Consider the following 17,708-nt stretch of genomic DNA (forward strand, 5'->3'; position numbering starts at 1 on the left):
TTTGAGAACAAATTGCACTGAATTTACTTTTGTTATCTATGACAACATTGGGTTTTTGTACATCCATTTCACTCTGAATGGGTACAGAGCAGCATTCATTGATACATCTGCTCTCTTACAATTCCAATGCTGTAATTTCTTTCAAAGATCTGCCATTCATAATGCACCTGAAGTTTAATTGGTTCCAATCTTGGTACTTACACAGGAATCATGCTGACTGGTTCTGTTCAGTGCTGACCCTCCTCCCACCACCAGAGTACCTGTGTCTTAGGAGGATAAAAAAATTGCAGTCTTGGAAACTCTTTCGAGTTACCAACAGTCACAGATTGCAACTCTTTCGAGTACAATCACAGGAAGGTGCACAGATCAATGTAAGCGCTCAACTGTTAAGAAACCTAATTTTGCTAAATCCAAGAATGTTGGGCACCGCTCCCCTCTGCTCCCCTATCCCCACAACCATATAAACACGCAAAATTCCACCCGGGAGTTACTGTTATATAATTAAGAAGAAAAAAATCTCATTTAAAATCTTTAGGGGTCCAGGCGATATCCCAACCTGGATCATTGTCCCGTCCTCCCATGATTAGTGATGGACTAAGTAATAATCAACTTGCTGTAATACTTAATTGAATTCATGTATTTTTTCATTATATACAGTTACAATATTGGATATATTTACAATAAAGTTCCTCATTCACTTCATCACTGGAATTTATGAATAAGATCATCTAGATGTAAAAAAGACCAAGTCCACCTATTCTACCTTATACCATTTTAGTGGTCACATGATACATTGCTAGTGCAATAGTTGATTAACCATACCAATCAATTACTCGCCCTTCAAGGTGCTGGTACATTTAAATCTTCTCCCTCAGTATACTGGCTTTCAAACTTATGCTGGGTCCCTGTTAGGGTAAAGATATAGAAAATCTCAGCGTAGTCAGTGTCTGCTCTTGGCTTGCCTTCGGGCTAAGTTGGCTTTTTAGGTAGCACAGAGACCATAATTTATCCAGGCCTTTCAGAAGTTTGCCACCACTTAAATGCCGGGTATCCACTGGAATGGATGAGAAATCCCTCTATTTGTGAGATAAATCACTGGCTTAAGCAGCATTCCCTTCACCGCCAGTGCACCACAGTTGCAGGATGCACTATCTGCAGAATATATTGCAGCAACTTACCAAGGCTTCTTCAATAGCACCCATAAGGAATGCTGACAACCTCCAGAAAACAGACTTAATGTTGCTGTGCTGTTGCTGAATTGGGCAAAAAGCGAGCACCAGCTCTGAATTGGACTTAGTCATAGTTTATTAAGAATAAACCAAGTTGGAAAGTTCTTTATGAGTGGCCAAGCCAAAAGAGGTGTCACCTTTCCTTGGTCAAATGAAGATATAACTAATCCCTTCAGCCAATTCGATTCAGTCCACATGATATCAAGAAACGCCTCAAGGCACTGGATACTGCATTCCTCCAATTCTAATCTCTTGTGGAACTCTGATTTTCATCACTCCACTATTAGTGGCTGTACTTTCAGTTGTCCTGGCCCCAAGCTCTAGAATCACCTCCTTAAACTTCCCTGAGACTCCTGCTCTAAGACACTCCTTAAAACCTACCTCCTTGACCAAGCTTTTGGTCATGTGTCCTAGTATCTCCTTATATGGATCTGTGTCAAAGGTTGTCTGTTAAAACTCCTGTGTAACACCTGGGCAAATTTTACTAAATTAAAGGCCCAACATAAATGCAAGTTTTTGAATTGGTGAGGAACCATAAAGGGATAAAAATGCCTCAAACATCAGTGACATTGTGCCACTAAAAACCTTGACCAAGACAAAAGCCTTTTCCAGATAAGTATTGGAGACCAGACTCTAGGGAGAGGATATCATTATGAGGCTCTCTCCATCCACGGGGGAAACTCAAGGGTTAATGCTACCACTTCCTGGGATCAAGCAACACTTTCCACATGTAAGTTAATATCACTACAAGACTCAGAGAGAAATCCATCGGCGATGCAACCCTCATGTGGCGAAGCAGGGAAGAGAGGTCAGCAGTGGTCCTGGCAGAGGCAAAGGAAATGCAGGTGAGAAATACATGTATAAGGGTTTCATTGGCTGAGGAGCTGAAGTATGGGTGAAGGGAGACAATATTGTGGAGGTAGAAGTAAGCAATCTTGGTGATCAAAAGGACACAATGTTCAGGTTCAAGTCAAACAAGATACTGCCATTGTGGGTGGAATTCTAGTATATCGATAGAAATACCATTGCAGAAGACAGAGACCAAAGGTTTAACTAATTTACTTGGAACATAGAATATAATGAAGGACACAAGAGAAAATACTATTTAAGGGTTTGCAGACTATATGATGTGTTGGCATACTACTCTTTCACCAGTCTTCGGCATTTTTACAGATGATGTGGTCCGCTGACGCTGCCCTAGCCATTTGTGCAATTACGTAGAATGAATGGCTTGCTTATTAAATTTGTTTTCCTTTTTCCTTATTCAATAGTTAGTGCGCACAGTTCTAATTTAAGACTGATTTACCATTATTTCTTCACCAGTTTGCGCTTTGATCACCTTGTAAAGGGAAGTGGAGAGTTCCTTTGTGACGGCCAGAGTGATCTTTTAGGTAGCTCCCGAAATGATTGGGGTGCTCTGCTGAACAAATAGAAACTCAAAAGTGACATACCATTCCTGTTACTTTTTACACTTAAATCTATCAAACATGAAGTAAAACTAATTAAAAAACTTTCTTTAGCAAGGTCAGAAGGAGCAGTGCTCGTTGTGCCTCCCCACAGGCTAGCTGCTGCTTTCTGCCTGAAATGGGAGAGCAGTTGACCAGCAATGATCAAATGAGAGCCAGTTGTCAGGATTCGAACTCAAATTTATGAATGCCCCAGACACCAAAAGATGTCAATCACCACAGATCTTCAGTGTTTTTGCTTATACTTATAATGTTAACAGTTAAGTTTCAAGAAAAATGTTAAATCAAAAAGTGTAACTGTGGATCACACATATTTGACAGAGGCAAGTTAAGGGATTGATATGATTCCATGAAATACAACTGTAATACTTTGTTCTGCCAGAATATTGTCAGGTGTGATGTATTATGCCATTCTGATTAATAAAGGAGGAGAAATTACACCACTTATTATTACAATGGTTTCTTTGTGATAAACTCAGTGCTTGAAAGTTAGAAATAGCAAACATTTGACACAGGATATGTGTCAAGTGGGTAAAGATTCTCTTATAATCCACAAAATAAACAGCACGTACCATTTTGTTCTACTAATGGGGCATTGCGATTGCAAACAATGAAAATAGTTTCAACTGTGGTTAAGGAGTAATCAAGGAATTTGGACATTAAAAAAAATCACAAAAGGAAAGGAATGGTGAGATAAAGTGAGGGGAACTGAGGTGGGGGCTGGTAATCAAGTATTTAAACAAATCTGGAATATACTTTGTTTTTCAGTCTGTTTTAAATTCTTGTAATTCTCTGTACTTTACTTCATTCAGACTAAATCAAGAATGAGATCTGAAGCTTAATGTTTTCTCTTTGAGACATTTTAATGAGACATTCTTGAACCAATTTTCTGTCCTTTGACAGTAAATGAATGATAAACTCGCTATAATCACAGCCACACCTTTGTTTAGCTTTCAGTACAGTCAGGAACAGCTTGTGCAATCAGGAATCCTGGTGTAGCAGGTGAGGTGAGCGGGACCTAGTGTCCCAACTTCTAACTTCAGAGTGACACCAGATGAGCCCCGCCCACTGCATGGCATTGCCTGCGGGGCACAAAGTCCCCACCAGCAGAGGACATCGGCCCAGGAGAACGCCGGGCTGGGGAATCAGTTGGCCCTGGGGGCCCCCTCAGGACAAGAGGTGAAGTCCTCGGCAGGCTGGGCCAGCGCCTGGAGTGAATGTCCATTGTCAGAAGTTTGTTAATGTGAGTGTTGGATCCTGGTCATTAGTTTAGTTGGACTAATGGATCCGGGTTGCTCGTTTGTTTTGGGATGGCCGAGTGGGTACCATAGACAGAGTGGATCAGCAGACAGTTCTTATGTAGAAAACAGTCTCTTTACAAAGGAATTCAGCAGATACACTTGTGCACTTACAGCTCAAACCCTGTCCCTACGTTACTGCATCTAACTCTAGAACACTTATACTGACAACTAAGGTAGCCTGCACTACTCTGCTATTGGACACTAAGATCATGTGATCTTCCATTATAACATTCTTCTTAAAGGTATAGTACATACCAGATTTCCCCGTCCCTCCCCCTTTACTCAGAAATGCTTTTTACAGTTACAATTACAATTTTTCTTAAAATATAAAATTATTCACACAGATAAGTAATTTACAAATTCAGTCTTTCTGGGGTTTCCTTATGCCTGTAGAATGTCTCAGCTCTACAACTACTTCAGATGTTTTGTCAGGAACCTGCTTTTCTGGTGTTGTCCGAATATCTTCGGTGGGCACCTGCAAATCTGCTTCCTTAACTCTTGCAGGTACAGCCGATCCTACAGGCACATCTTTACTCAGTTGAGTTCTTTCAAAAGGAGATGTTGAAGCAGTTATGAACACTGGAGGAATCATTTCCTGATACTTTGTTCCTCTCCTTCTTATATGATCTATATGTCTCTGCATGACTCGGTCTTCCACTTTCACATGGAAAGAAAGAGATCCAGTCACTGCATTTATTTCACTGGATAACTACTTGGATCCTTCTCCAAAATTTTTCACATATATCATCTCTTCTATGGTAAACTTTCTGTCATGACTACACCAGTAATGTCCAGTTTTCTGACTTCCCTGATTCCTTTCCATCTTCCCCCCATATTTGGCGTTATTAAGCTCAATCTTGTTCTGAGACGGCATTTCATCAACAATTCCTTAGGTGTGAGTGACACTTGTTGTCATGTGAGGGGAGGTCCTATAATGGAAAGGAAAACATGCTGGCTTGGTCTCCATGGAGTTTCCAGTTAATTTCTTCATGCCAGTTTTGAATGTTTGAACCACCCTCTCAGCCAGTCCATTCAAAGAAGTGTGGTACGGTGAAGTTTTTACATGAGTGAAACCATTGAGGCTGATAAACCATTGAAACTCAGCACTTGTAAATGCCGCGTCGTTATCTGATATGACCAATCTTGGTAGCCTGGTGATGGAGAAAATTTGATGTAGCTTGTCAGTTTCAGCAGAAGATGTTGGTGACTTCATCTCATATATGTCCATCCATTTTGAGTGAGTATCAACAGTAAGGAGAAACATTGTTCCCATAAAAGGTTGCACATAGTCAATATGCAATCGCATCCATGGCCTTCCTGGACACTCCCAAGGGTGTAACGGAGCTTTTGGAGGTAGCTTTTGCACTTGTTGACACTACATACAACTTTTCACTAAGCTCTCTATTTCACCTCCACTCCAGGCCACCATAGATAACTGTGTGCTGTGGTCTTCATGCGGGAAATTCCTGGATGTGCACTATGTAGTTCAGTCAACAAAGTCTTTTGTCCTTTTGGAAGACAATCACTCGAGCTCCCCACAATAAGATACCAAACTGGCTGGTTATCTCATATCTGCTGTGGAAATACAGTTTCATTTCGTCAGATTCCTGTTCTTGTGACCAACCACGAAGAACTTGTTCTCATATTTTGGATAAGACTGAGTCTTGACTTGTCCAATCTCTAATCTGTCTAGCACATACCGGTGATGTATCTAAGAAGTTTAATAATAAAATGAGTCCTTGAGGAACTGGAACATCCTCATTGTTTTCTTTCAAAGGCAAATGACTAAGTGCATCAGTGTTTGCAATCTGATTTCCAGGCCTGTGGATGAAAGTATACTCATACACTGCCAGGATCAACGCCCTCTCTGTATTCTTGCTGAGGCTATGGGTGGTATAGCCTTGTCCTCGCTAAACAATCCTAGCAAAGGCTTGTGGTCCGAAACAATAGTAAAATGATGACCGTGTACATACTGGTGAAATTTCTTGACATCAAAGATGATTGACAGGCCCTCTTTTTCTATCTGTGAGTATCCCTTTTCCACTGTGTTGAGCATGCTTGATACATATCCAATAGGTCATCAAGGATAATTTTACTGATTGACTTCTGTACTGTACAGTAACCCTGCTTATGCCTTTAATTTTGACATCTTCTCCCATGTAAGTTTTCAATTTGTCATCTGTTTCTTCCAAATTTGATTTACATTCTCCATAATTCAGTCATGTGAAGGCATGCTCACCTATTACCGTAGTGGAAGCCCCTGTGTCCATCTTCATTCTGATAGGTCTATCATTCACCCTCACTGTTACATTGATTGGTTCTGTTCTTCCTACCTTTAAATTATACAATGAATAAATATCTGAATCTGATACTTCAGGATTTTCTACACAGGGGTTTTTCTTTTGATTGAAAATCTGCCTGATTCTATCTTTGCAATGTTTCATGAGGTGTCCATTTCGATGATGCTAAAAACATTCGATTTATTAAAACTTCCATTCATTACAAGGTTTTCTGCTTCCACTTCTGTTACCATTATTTGATGTTTTTGCTGCTAAGTCATTTCTTTTCATTTGTCTGCAAGCGATGGCTACTTCCCGCTTCTCATCAGAGCTGCACATTTTTGCACCCTTTTTGGATGGGGCTCCATGCCGAAAATGGAGGATGGCACCATTTTGCGCTCCCTGTATGGCTTTTGAGTTCCTCACTGTACTTTCCATGGCCAGTGCCATTTCTAGTGCCTTCTGAAAATCCAAATTTGTTTCAGACAGTGATCTGTTCTGAATCTATCTTCATTTATACCGCACAGCAAACAATCTCTAAGCATATCACTTATAGATGTACCAACTCACAATATTCTGTTAACTGTTTCAGACTTGCCACATAACAAGCAATTATCTCCCCTGGGGCATTATTTCTTGAGTTAAAGTTGAACCGTTGCGTTGTTACCGAGGGCTTGGGCTGGTAATGACTCTCCACATTAGAGTCATCAAAACGTTTGGAATCCGGGGCATTGGTGCCGTCAAACTTGGAATCAATCCATAGGTCTTACTCCCACATCAGGCTAAGAGGATCGCTCGCCTCTTCTCCTCTCCTGCAATGTCCTTAGCTTGGAAAAAGAACACAAGGCACTCAACATAATCGGACCAATTGTCTGCAGTTGGAATGAAAGGATCAACTCTTCCAAACTGCAGCTTGCTTCAAGGGGACTGCTTCGACGATTAGGATGGAAATTCTACTCTCAATTGCTGTGTAAGATACAGCCCAATTTCTGTTCACCTGATTTCCTTCCTCGCTTTTTCTTGCTTTTTTCTTTCACCCTTCCTTGCTTTTTCTTGCTTTTTCCTCATCACCAGTTTGTTGGATCCTGGTCACTAGTTTAGTTGGACTAATGGAACTGAGTTGCACGCTTGTTTCAGGATGACCAAGTTGGCACCATAGACAGAGTAGATCAGCAGACAGTTCTTATGTAGAACACATTCTATTTATTTACAAAGGAACTCAGCAGCTACACTTGTGTGCTTACAACTCAAACCCTGTCTCGACAGACTCTAACTCCAGACTACTCACTATGGCTACTGACTACTGAGGTAGCCTGCGCTATTCTGTTATTGGGTACTAAGAACATGTGACCTTCCATTATAACATTCTTGTTAAAGGTATGTTACACATCAGATTACCACACTGAGCTCAGCTCTTCCATTAACATTTGTAAAGATCTGATGCCAGTAGAATAAAATGCCTGTTTTATAATCTTCTTACAGTTCATGTGCTTGAATTTCACAAGGATTGCAGATGATAAATAAAATGCTGAAAATTGGAAGCAAAAAACAGAAATTGCTAGAAACACTCCATAGGTCAGTCAAGAGCTGTGGTGAGCTTTGTTAAAATTTTGAGAGAAGAATAGCCATACAAGTGTGAAATGTTAATTTGCCTGTTCTCTCTGCGGACACTGACTAGCTTGATGTGTGTTTGCAGTCTTTTCTTTTAATTATCCCAGCTGGGTTGCTGTTGAGAGCTATTCATACAACAGTGGGCCTTCATTTTAGTTAAATCATGACTACTCCTTAACCAGAGATGGGTTAATTTGTAATTTCACTGTGCTTGCAATCTCATTTGATGTTGAGAAACTGGGAAATCATCAGACATCAAAAAAGACTCCATGCATGCTCCTTTGCAGCACATTCAGGCAAGATATCACCATTGGTCACTATGGGAAATCATTCCAGCTGGCTAGTCAATGTCATGAAAAAGTGTACTTAACAGCACACCCACTGCCAAGAGAAATACCTAGTTAATTCTAAGGAAAATATCTGCGACAGATGCATACATACATACTGGACACTTTAATCGAACTTCCTTCAGAGAAGAAAAGCAAACTATTTTCATAATCAATTTGAAGAAATAATTAGTTTTTGAGAGAAACCAGAAGAGAATTGTCATTTAGACAAGGGATAGAAGTTAGAAGAATGTAGTTTTTGTAATGTGAATTACAAGTGACGGAGATGGTGTTTTTTGTGAAATTATGTGCTTTATCACGCATGTTGCTTGTGAACAGAAGAAATTGTTTCCTGCCAACTTTATAGGAGTAACAGCAGGGAGGACCTCTCATGTGCAATAGGTGTAGCAAAATCAAAAATATATTTATAAATAATGTACATACAATTTTCCCCACATAGTACACAGGGAAAATTTCTCAATATCTCTTTAAGCATCATGCTAATAGAATGTTTCCCATTTTTAATTTATGATCTTTAAAAAATGAAAAGTACTTCATTACTGTGTTAATAAACTGTCCCCTACATATGAAGGGCCACCTTCACAATCCAGTGTTCACACTGAGGAACATCGCCCACTGTGAGCACATCTTGGTAATATCTACGATTTCCTGAGGAACACTCCCTGCAATGCTGCTACCCATCCAAAGTACCTGATGGCAGAATTGCCCTTTCATGAAATCTTAAATAAGCACAGTTTCTCTTCATGTTTTATGAATGTAGAACATCAGTATTCTTACTTACAATAAAATTAAGATCAGGCAGGTCCTACCAAGGATGGACGATCCTCCTTCCAGATTACTTCACAGATGACAAAGATGAAAATATACCCCACTGATGCTTGCAATTTATTGACATGAAAATACACATAATGCTGTGCCATTGTTTTGATTAGTATTTCTGTCTTTTACCACTATAAGTATAAACAAAATTGTTCATCTTTGGTTGTCACAGCAACTGAATAACAGCAGCAATTTCCTGTTTCGATGTCTTAGCATTCTACCAGTTGTAATTTAAGAAAAAGCAAATCAGAATATTGGACATTAGAAGCTCATTAGCCACACTGAATCAGTGCCAAAATATGGGACCTTCTATTGTTACTGTTGTCCCCAGAAACTCCCACCTGCTTTATTTTTTACTGTCTTTATTCCTCTTTTGTTTGTGTTTGGAATGCAGGAACTCCCCGAAGGGAAACAATTTGTACAGTCTAAATTGTACAGCCGGCACTGTAAAGTTTGTGCAGGATGGAATTGATGTTACAACACAATGGTTTTATTTTGTTATTCTGCTCTGCTCCAACTTGTAGCTGTGTTATTATAATGACTAATACATCGTAACCGGAAACAGCTGCACTAAATATGGGGCAAACCTTTTCCTGAAGGATAGAAATTTTATGGTAAAGCAACTTGTGCAGGGATAATTTGTCAATATCAAATAGCTGAAAGAGGCTTCCGGGATCTGCTGACACACATTGTGTAATCTGGGCCTTAACTAAGTTCAAAAGGGCATAGCATTGAACAGCAGAATTATTATTGTCCTTTAAAAGTAGTGTCTTGACTCTGATGCTGTCAGGGTTACACCTAAAATCTATCTTTCTCATTCAGATACAAATTGCGCATTTCCAGAATTAGCTTTCCACTTCACATAAAGCATTTGTAGTGCTTATTAACATTAGATGCCATTAATGTCTAGGAGAACCAAGGGCTAAATTTTGTGGGAACATCCCAAAGGTGGCACCAGGAGCAGGTGCCGTTTCTGCTTGGTGGTTCAGTGGCAGGCCGCACTTGATCTCGCAATGACCAGCTAATTAACAAGGCACGAGGCCATTCAATTCAGGGCGCAAGGCAGGATGTCAGGCGGTGATCTTGGCATCAGTTGACAGTGCAGTCAGTGGTGGGGCCAAATTTAAAGGGCTGCCTGCCCTGTATTCACTGCTGCATGCACAGAGAAATCCTCCTTTTGACTGAAGACTCAACTATCCTGCTGCTGCTGCTCCTTGACTGCTGCCTCCAGCCAACCAAGGTGCTGACCAGAAGGCAACACCGACTATGGCAGAGGGGCGTGGTCTGTGATCGCTGAACTCCATGGGGTCCCCCAAGAGTGGTGGTATGCAGGTGGCATTCATGTGTCCCGATTGCTGACTGCTGAGCTGCCACCAGGATGGACATTGTGTTTGTCTCCAAGGGAAACTAATTCTTACTTTTTGTACTTGCAGGAGAAGACAGTACACAAAAATAAGGAGAAGACCAAGGCTGGCGAAGGGGTACCAAACCTTCACATTCTCACCCCCATGGAAGAGGAAGAGGCCTTGCAGGGCACCAGGGTGGCTGTGCAATCACTAATAGCAAGATTGGAGTGCCAAATCAAGAAGATGAGAGAATGAGTGAGGGTCCGCAAGGGTGCATCTGGCACACACAAGGCATGGTGCTCATGTGACCAATGTTGGAAACATGGAGACCCACATTAGGCATGGTTGGAATTAGGACATGGGAAGCCTTTAACCCTATGTTCTCTCACGCAGGTCAGGGTCATGCCCAGGCACAAAGGTGTTGAAAAAGCAGAGGCCAGACAGCCATATCATTTCCCCCCCACTTTCCACCAGTGCAGATACTCTCTGTTAATGTGCTAAGCAGGCAGCTGGTAAAGGGAGAAGCTGGTGCCAGTCTGTCTTCAACATAAGTTTATTCTCAAAACCCAGTATGACATAAATGCAGACTATTTTTCTCTTCTATACAGTTTCTCCCCCACACAGATGGAAAGTAGTTTTTATATATGTGCCCGAGCCTTTCCCCAATTAGTATCAGCTGCTCTTAATCACAAGCCGAGCACAATTGTCACACAATTTGCAACATTAACACTCTCACCTTTGTGGCTCTGCATTCATGAGTAGATTCAGGGTCACAAGCTGGTGAGCACACCACAGATGTGCCTGAGCAGCTGACAGAGATTGTGACAGCTGAAGTCAGCGGCTGTGGGAGGCCACAAGGGTCTCAGTTGGCCTAAGGGCAGCAAAGTCAATTGCGCTTTCTGGTCCCTGGCTTAATTAGGGGGATGGAGTAGGGAAGGTTTTGGACTCTCCTCCTCCATTTTCCTTCCCAATTCTACGGCCCCCGCCTCCCAGCCCACTCCTGGGGAGGATTTAAATTCCACCCTTAGGGTGTGTCCCACTCAGTCACCATTTTGGTGAAGGTATAATGCTGACTTGGCTCTAGCAGTGCCATTTTCAACCTCAGCACTCCAGTTAATGCCTTTTCATACACATGCACAACTGAAAATGCATTCAGCAGCATGGAGAATGCCCCTCACCATCATTACCAGCAGTCTTTGACCAGAGAGAAATGTGTGCAGCATGCCAGAATGGCATACTGTGCATATTGGCTTTGTGGGTGGCACATCTAAATGCAAAGATGCATCCCAACCACAAAGGGTTTCACTCCTTGAATGTGCAATTAGTATGAGACTATGCCCAGCATAGTCATGCAGGTGAATGCCTGGTAACCTGGCAGCAGTCATAATACCTTTGTTCTGTGGTCAGGCAGCTATAGGATCAGGGACCGCCAGCATTGAACTACCACATCAGACCAAAAGGGTGGCCCATGTCTCCGCTGCGCAACCCCAGTTCCCCATTCAACAACAGTCCCACACCTTATTCTGTTACTGACCATCACAGCATCCTCTTGTTCACAATGTTGAAATAAAAGCCAGCACAAATCAATGATTCCTGACCAATTTTATGAAACATATCTACCAATATCCATACAAAAGGCAACTAACCACTCTTAGGCATTCCCTTAGTGCCTGCCTTCCAAGTGCCTTTGCCTTAGTGCACATGCTAAGTGCTAAGGCACTTGCTACCCAAGTGGCTGCAGCATGGCTGGTGGAAGGCTACTGTTTTTTAGTGGGAGTCTGTAGATGGCTTGCATCACAACCTCAAACAGCTCTCGCCCTAGAAAGTCCTACTGCAGACTGCGCTATCTCGGCATGGGCAGCAGCTGTTTGCGTTGGTTATCTGACAGACAACAGCAAGGGTTAGCTGCATCCTGTATAATCTCATCATCATTAGGGCACAACCCTTTCCACCAGGCATATGGTGAGCAGCAGAGGAGAAAGGGGAGCAAGAGGAAGAGGAGAAAAAGGTGGCAAGGGCACTGAGGTAGTGGGAGGACAAATGCTGTTATGCTGAGGGTGGACAACAGCTTTGTGTTTTGCGAAGGCACAGCCAGTCTCCTGGGGTGGTGCCTCAGCAATCAAACTAATCTCTCAGATCATAGATTGCTGGACTCCCACGAGACCCTGCAAGTCCATTTGAGCGCTGGCATCCAAGGCCACAATGGCAGCAAGCTGACCTTGCATGACTTCAATCTGAACTTCCACTGCAGCACTCAGATGGCAGGTGACTCCTGCTGGTGCTGCAATGGAAGCTGAAACATTGGCCATCAGATGTTGCATCAATGTTGGCCCCAAAATGTTCTCATGGAATTGGTCACCAATTACACACTGGAAAGGATTGGCTCCAAGCTCTATGCAAATCTCTGTGCCAAATTGAAGCCAGACTCCTCCGTGCTCATTGAGATTAACATCAGGCTTTCTGAAAGCCTGCCAATGCACCAAACATTTAATTGTGCTGAAGGGTCATGAGGACTCGAAATGTCAACTCTTTTCTTCTCCGCCGATGCTGCCAGACCTGCTGAGTTTTTCCAGGTAATTCTGGTTTTGTATTTAATTGTGCATACCTATCAACATTTTTCTGTCCACTGCCCTATCTTGGTCTTTATGCGGATCATCTGCAGCAGAACTCCTGCGCAACTTTTCTCTCCACGGAGCTGGCAACAGTGGGATCCTTTCCCCCTGCCCTGGTTACAGGTCATTCATGGCCCAGTGACTCAACTTCCACAGATTCCATCTCTAAGCTACCCTCTAAAGCACACACAAGTGCCAGTATCTGAGCTGGCAGTTGCTAGTGTGAGATCAAGTGATGGTGTTTCATCATCATCATCAGTTTCTTCTTCATCTTGCACTTTACATTCCTGACCAGTGCCTGGCCAGGTGGCAGTTCTTTGGTATCTGAAAGGAGAATGACACAACGGTAGAGTGGTGAGGGAAGGCAGGGGAAAGCAAGAGGTACATATTTACACCATCTGCTTCTTATAAATTGGAAGTCATAGAGCGAAGGAGAAGTGAGTTATGAAAAGAAGGACAAGGTAGGAACATACAACCATCTTCAATCCTTTCAGCCTTGCCAATGGCGATGGCGTTCCCATCAGATTGGAGTTGGCAAATGTTATCCTGCTTGTCAAGAAAGGATAACTACAGGCCAGTTATCCTAACATGAATTATTGGAGAAATACTGGAACCTATTATTAAGGAAGTGTTAACAATGCACTTAGAAAAGCATAGTATGATTAGAACAAGACAACATGGTTTTACTAAAAGGAAATCCTACTTAACGAATTTATTGGAATTTTTTGAGGCTATAATTAGTAAGGTTGATAACGGGGAATCAGTAGATGTAGTATACCTGGATTTCCAAAAGGCAAGAGGTTGATAGGCAATTGATAGGGTGCATGAAGTTGGAGATAATATATTGGCCTGGATAGAAGATTGGTTAACAGATAGGAATCACAGAGTGGACATAAATGGGGCATTTTCAAGTTGGCAGGTAATGAATAGTGGAGTACCACAAGGGTAAATGCTGGGGCCTCAGTTATTTACAATCTTCATCAATGACTTAGATGAAAAGGCAGAGAGCAATGCATCAAAGATAAAGACAAAATACTGCAGATACTGGAAATCTGAAACAAAAAGTGCTGGAAAAATTCAGCAGGTCTGACAGGATCTGTGGAGAGAAAGATAGAGTTAACGTTTTGAGTCCTTATGACTCTTCTTCAGAACTAAAGAGAAGTAAAAATGGTGAAATATATACTGTTTAAGGAGGGTGGGACAGGTGAAGCTGGATAAAAGGCCAGTGATAGGTGGAGGCAAAGGTGAGATTACAAAAGATGTCATAAACAAAAGGTCGAAGGGGTGTTGATGGTGGTGATACTGGCTAAAGGAGCTGCTAATGGTGACATTAAAAGTAGAAGGCAGAATGAGCAAGTGACAGATGGCCCTAGTGGGGTGGGGTGGGGGGAGGGGACGGCGGTGGGAAAAGGATCGAAATAGGCTAAAAGGTGGGGATAAAACAATGAATAAAAATGAAAATAAATTTTAAAAATAATAATAAAAATAGATGGGAAAAAATATATAGGAGGAAAAATATATATATATACTTATGATAAATATATATATATCAATTTCACGTGGTCCATCACTGACACTTCCCTTCCCTTCCTTGACCTCTCTGTCTCAATTTCTGGTGATAGGCTGTCCAACAATATTCATTACAAGCCTACCAACTCCCACAGCTACCTCGACTACAACTCCTCACACCCTGCTTCCTGTAAGGACTCCATCCCATTCTCTCAGCTCCTTCTCCTCTGTAGCATTTGTTCCGATGATGGCACTTCCCAAAACAGTGCTTCTGACATGTCTTCCTTCTTCCTTAACTGAGGTTTCCCACCCACAATGGTTGACAGGGCCCTCAACTGTGTCCGGCCCATCTCCCGCACCTCTGCCTTCACACCTTCCTCTCCCTCCCAGAACCATGATAGGGTCCCCTTTGTCCTCACTTTTCACCCCACCAGCCTTCACATTCGAAGGATCATCCTCCTCCATTTCCATCAACTCCAGCATTATGCCACCACCAAACACATCTTCCCTTCACCCCCCGTTGGCATTCTGTAGGGACCGTTCCCTCTGGAACATCCTGGTCCACTCCTCCATCACCCCCAACACCTCAACCCCATCCCACGGCACCTTCCCATGCAATCGCAGAAGGTGCATCACCTGCCCCTTTACTTCTCCCCTCCTCACTGTCCAAGGGCCCAAACACAGCACTTCACTTGCAGCATTTCAGTTGCACTTCCCTCAATTTGGTCTACTGCATTCGCTGCTCCCAATGCGGTGTCCTCTACATTGGAGAGACCAAACGCAGACTGGGTACCCGCTTTGCGGAATACCTTCGGTCTGTCCGCAAGCATGACCCACACCTTCCTGTCGCTTGCCATTTCAACACACCACCCTGCCCTCATGCCCACATGTCCATCATTGGCCTGCTGCAATGTTCCAGTGAAGTTCAATGCAAACTGGAGGAACAGCACCTCATCTTCCAATTAGGCACTTTACAGTCTCCTGGACTTAACACTGCGTTCAACAACTTCCGACCATGAACTCTCTCCTCCATCCTCACCCCTTTTTGATCCCCTTTTTTCAAATATATATTTTTAAATTTTTACATATATAAATATTGTTTTTTCCCACCTATTTTTATTATTATTATTATTATTTTTAAAATGTATTCCCATTTTTATTCATTGTTTTATCCCCACCTTTTAGCCTATTTTGATCCTTTCCAGGCTGGTGCCTGCTTGACAGAGATGGTGTCATGCAGGTGCATGGTGAGCATGGTGGTCCTCCGGGGTCAGGGGTGGGCCTTCAGGCTCCTCATAACGAGCGGCTGCTGGTGAGCCTAAAAGGGAGAAGAAGGACCTGTCATTAGTTTAAGTTATGAAACTGTCACTGTGCATGCCTGACACCTTGATGAATCAGAGATATGCATCATGGTGCCCTCTTTCGATTATCAATGGAGATTCCAGGTTCCATGCTCACATCAATATAGAGACAACACTAGAATGGTTGCAATAACCAACATTCTCACCTCAGTGCACTGCACTTTTACCTTCCTGTGGAACCCAACCTCACCACAGCCACTTAACCAAGGTGCAAGGCGCCTCTCCATCTCCAGGGCCTCTGCTCGTATCACGGGAGGATGAGGATGTGTTGGGGTCCCCCACCAGTTTGCGACCTCTCAGCATTGTTATGGGATGCTTTCTCCTGAAAGGATAGAGGAGCATTGATTAGTCCACTCTCTACCTGCAGCCTGTTGCAGCCTGGCATATCCCACCTGAGGAATACCTTGCAGGGCTCAGCCGATTCATGACCCTGGAGCTGCAAGGCACTCAATCCAAGCAGCCAGGGCTCACCCCCTTGGCCAGCTCCTGCCACATTGAAATTTGGCACTCACATTGTAACACCTCTGAAGTCCACGGCGGGGTGGGGTGGGCAGCTCTTATCTGTTCTGCAAAGTGACCCATGCCAACACCTTACTCACCCTTCCCGATTGCAGGAGATCATTGAAGTGCTTCCAGCACAGGATCCATGTGTGCCTCACCATGTCGTGGGTGCTGCCACCTCCTCCCAGTACTTTTTGGTGAGGTGGGGGGACCGCCTCCTCCTGTCCCTGGGGACAAGGGTTTCTCTCCTCGCTGCAACCTCCTCCAGGAGGGCTGTGAGGCACTCATCCGAAAAAAGCCGGCCAGCTCCCCCATCTGCTGTGTCCACCTGCTATGATTTCCATTTGCAACACCTCTGCGTCTTTCAGTGGCAGCATTCCAGGGGCTGCCGAGGCTGCATTTAAATCACACTGGACCCGGCGGACATCATGCCCCCGCCCGCCCCTTCATGCTCATTCCCAGGCCGCATATCGCACTGGGCGGGCCTTAATTGGCCCACCCGTGTAAAATCGCAGAGCGCTGCCTATCACAGGCAGCAGTCAGCTTCATGACTGCCCCTGCCGGCGCCCGCCAATCCCACGTGCAAAGGGTAAAATTATGCCCCTTGTTTTCTTGTGTTCTTGATAATAACAACTTTCTCCTCTACAGTGGTGAGGAAAGGCAGCTGTGCCGCCTCCCATCAGTTGGGTGTTGCTGCCTTCAGTTATGAGTCACCATGATTACGAGATTCATTTAGTTGAAATTTTGGTAGCTATGGTGACTCTATGGAGTAGATTGGTTTCATCAAGAAACAGTTAAACTTTATTACAGAGACAATTTCAGTGCTTCCACACTCGACCAGGTCTCTCTTCAGAAAAGCCCCGCCCTGCAGATTGCCAGCGCCAAGAGCCCCCACATTACATCACATGACCTGTGATTGACAGGAGGGAGTGACAGTACATACAGTCACCACAATAGCATTTCCTAAAACTGGCTGTAGATAGTTTAACGAATGATAATTGTGCATTGGTTAGTCTGGATAAGACCTCACAGATCTGTCATACTTCACAATCACTAAACTCTATATACGCCTCTTCATTTCTCCCTCTCCTTTTTTGAATAAGCCTTCATATTCTTATACTTATCTTTTTCTTCCATGATCCTGTTACTGTTTGTTTTTGATCTCCATCCTAAATGTTCGAGATCTGGTTACATTGTCAGATTTATGCATAGAGTTGATATTTTACATCCAGGCTCTGCAACTCCCTCCATCCTTATCACCTTCCATACTTTAATACTCTGAATACGGCCCTCTGTATCTCCCCCCACCAACCCCCAATACACACAT

The sequence above is a fragment of the Cetorhinus maximus genome, chromosome 3, assembly GCF_964194155.1.
Source record: "Cetorhinus maximus chromosome 3, sCetMax3.hap1.1, whole genome shotgun sequence".
Classification (NCBI taxonomy): Eukaryota; Metazoa; Chordata; class Chondrichthyes; order Lamniformes; family Cetorhinidae; genus Cetorhinus; species Cetorhinus maximus.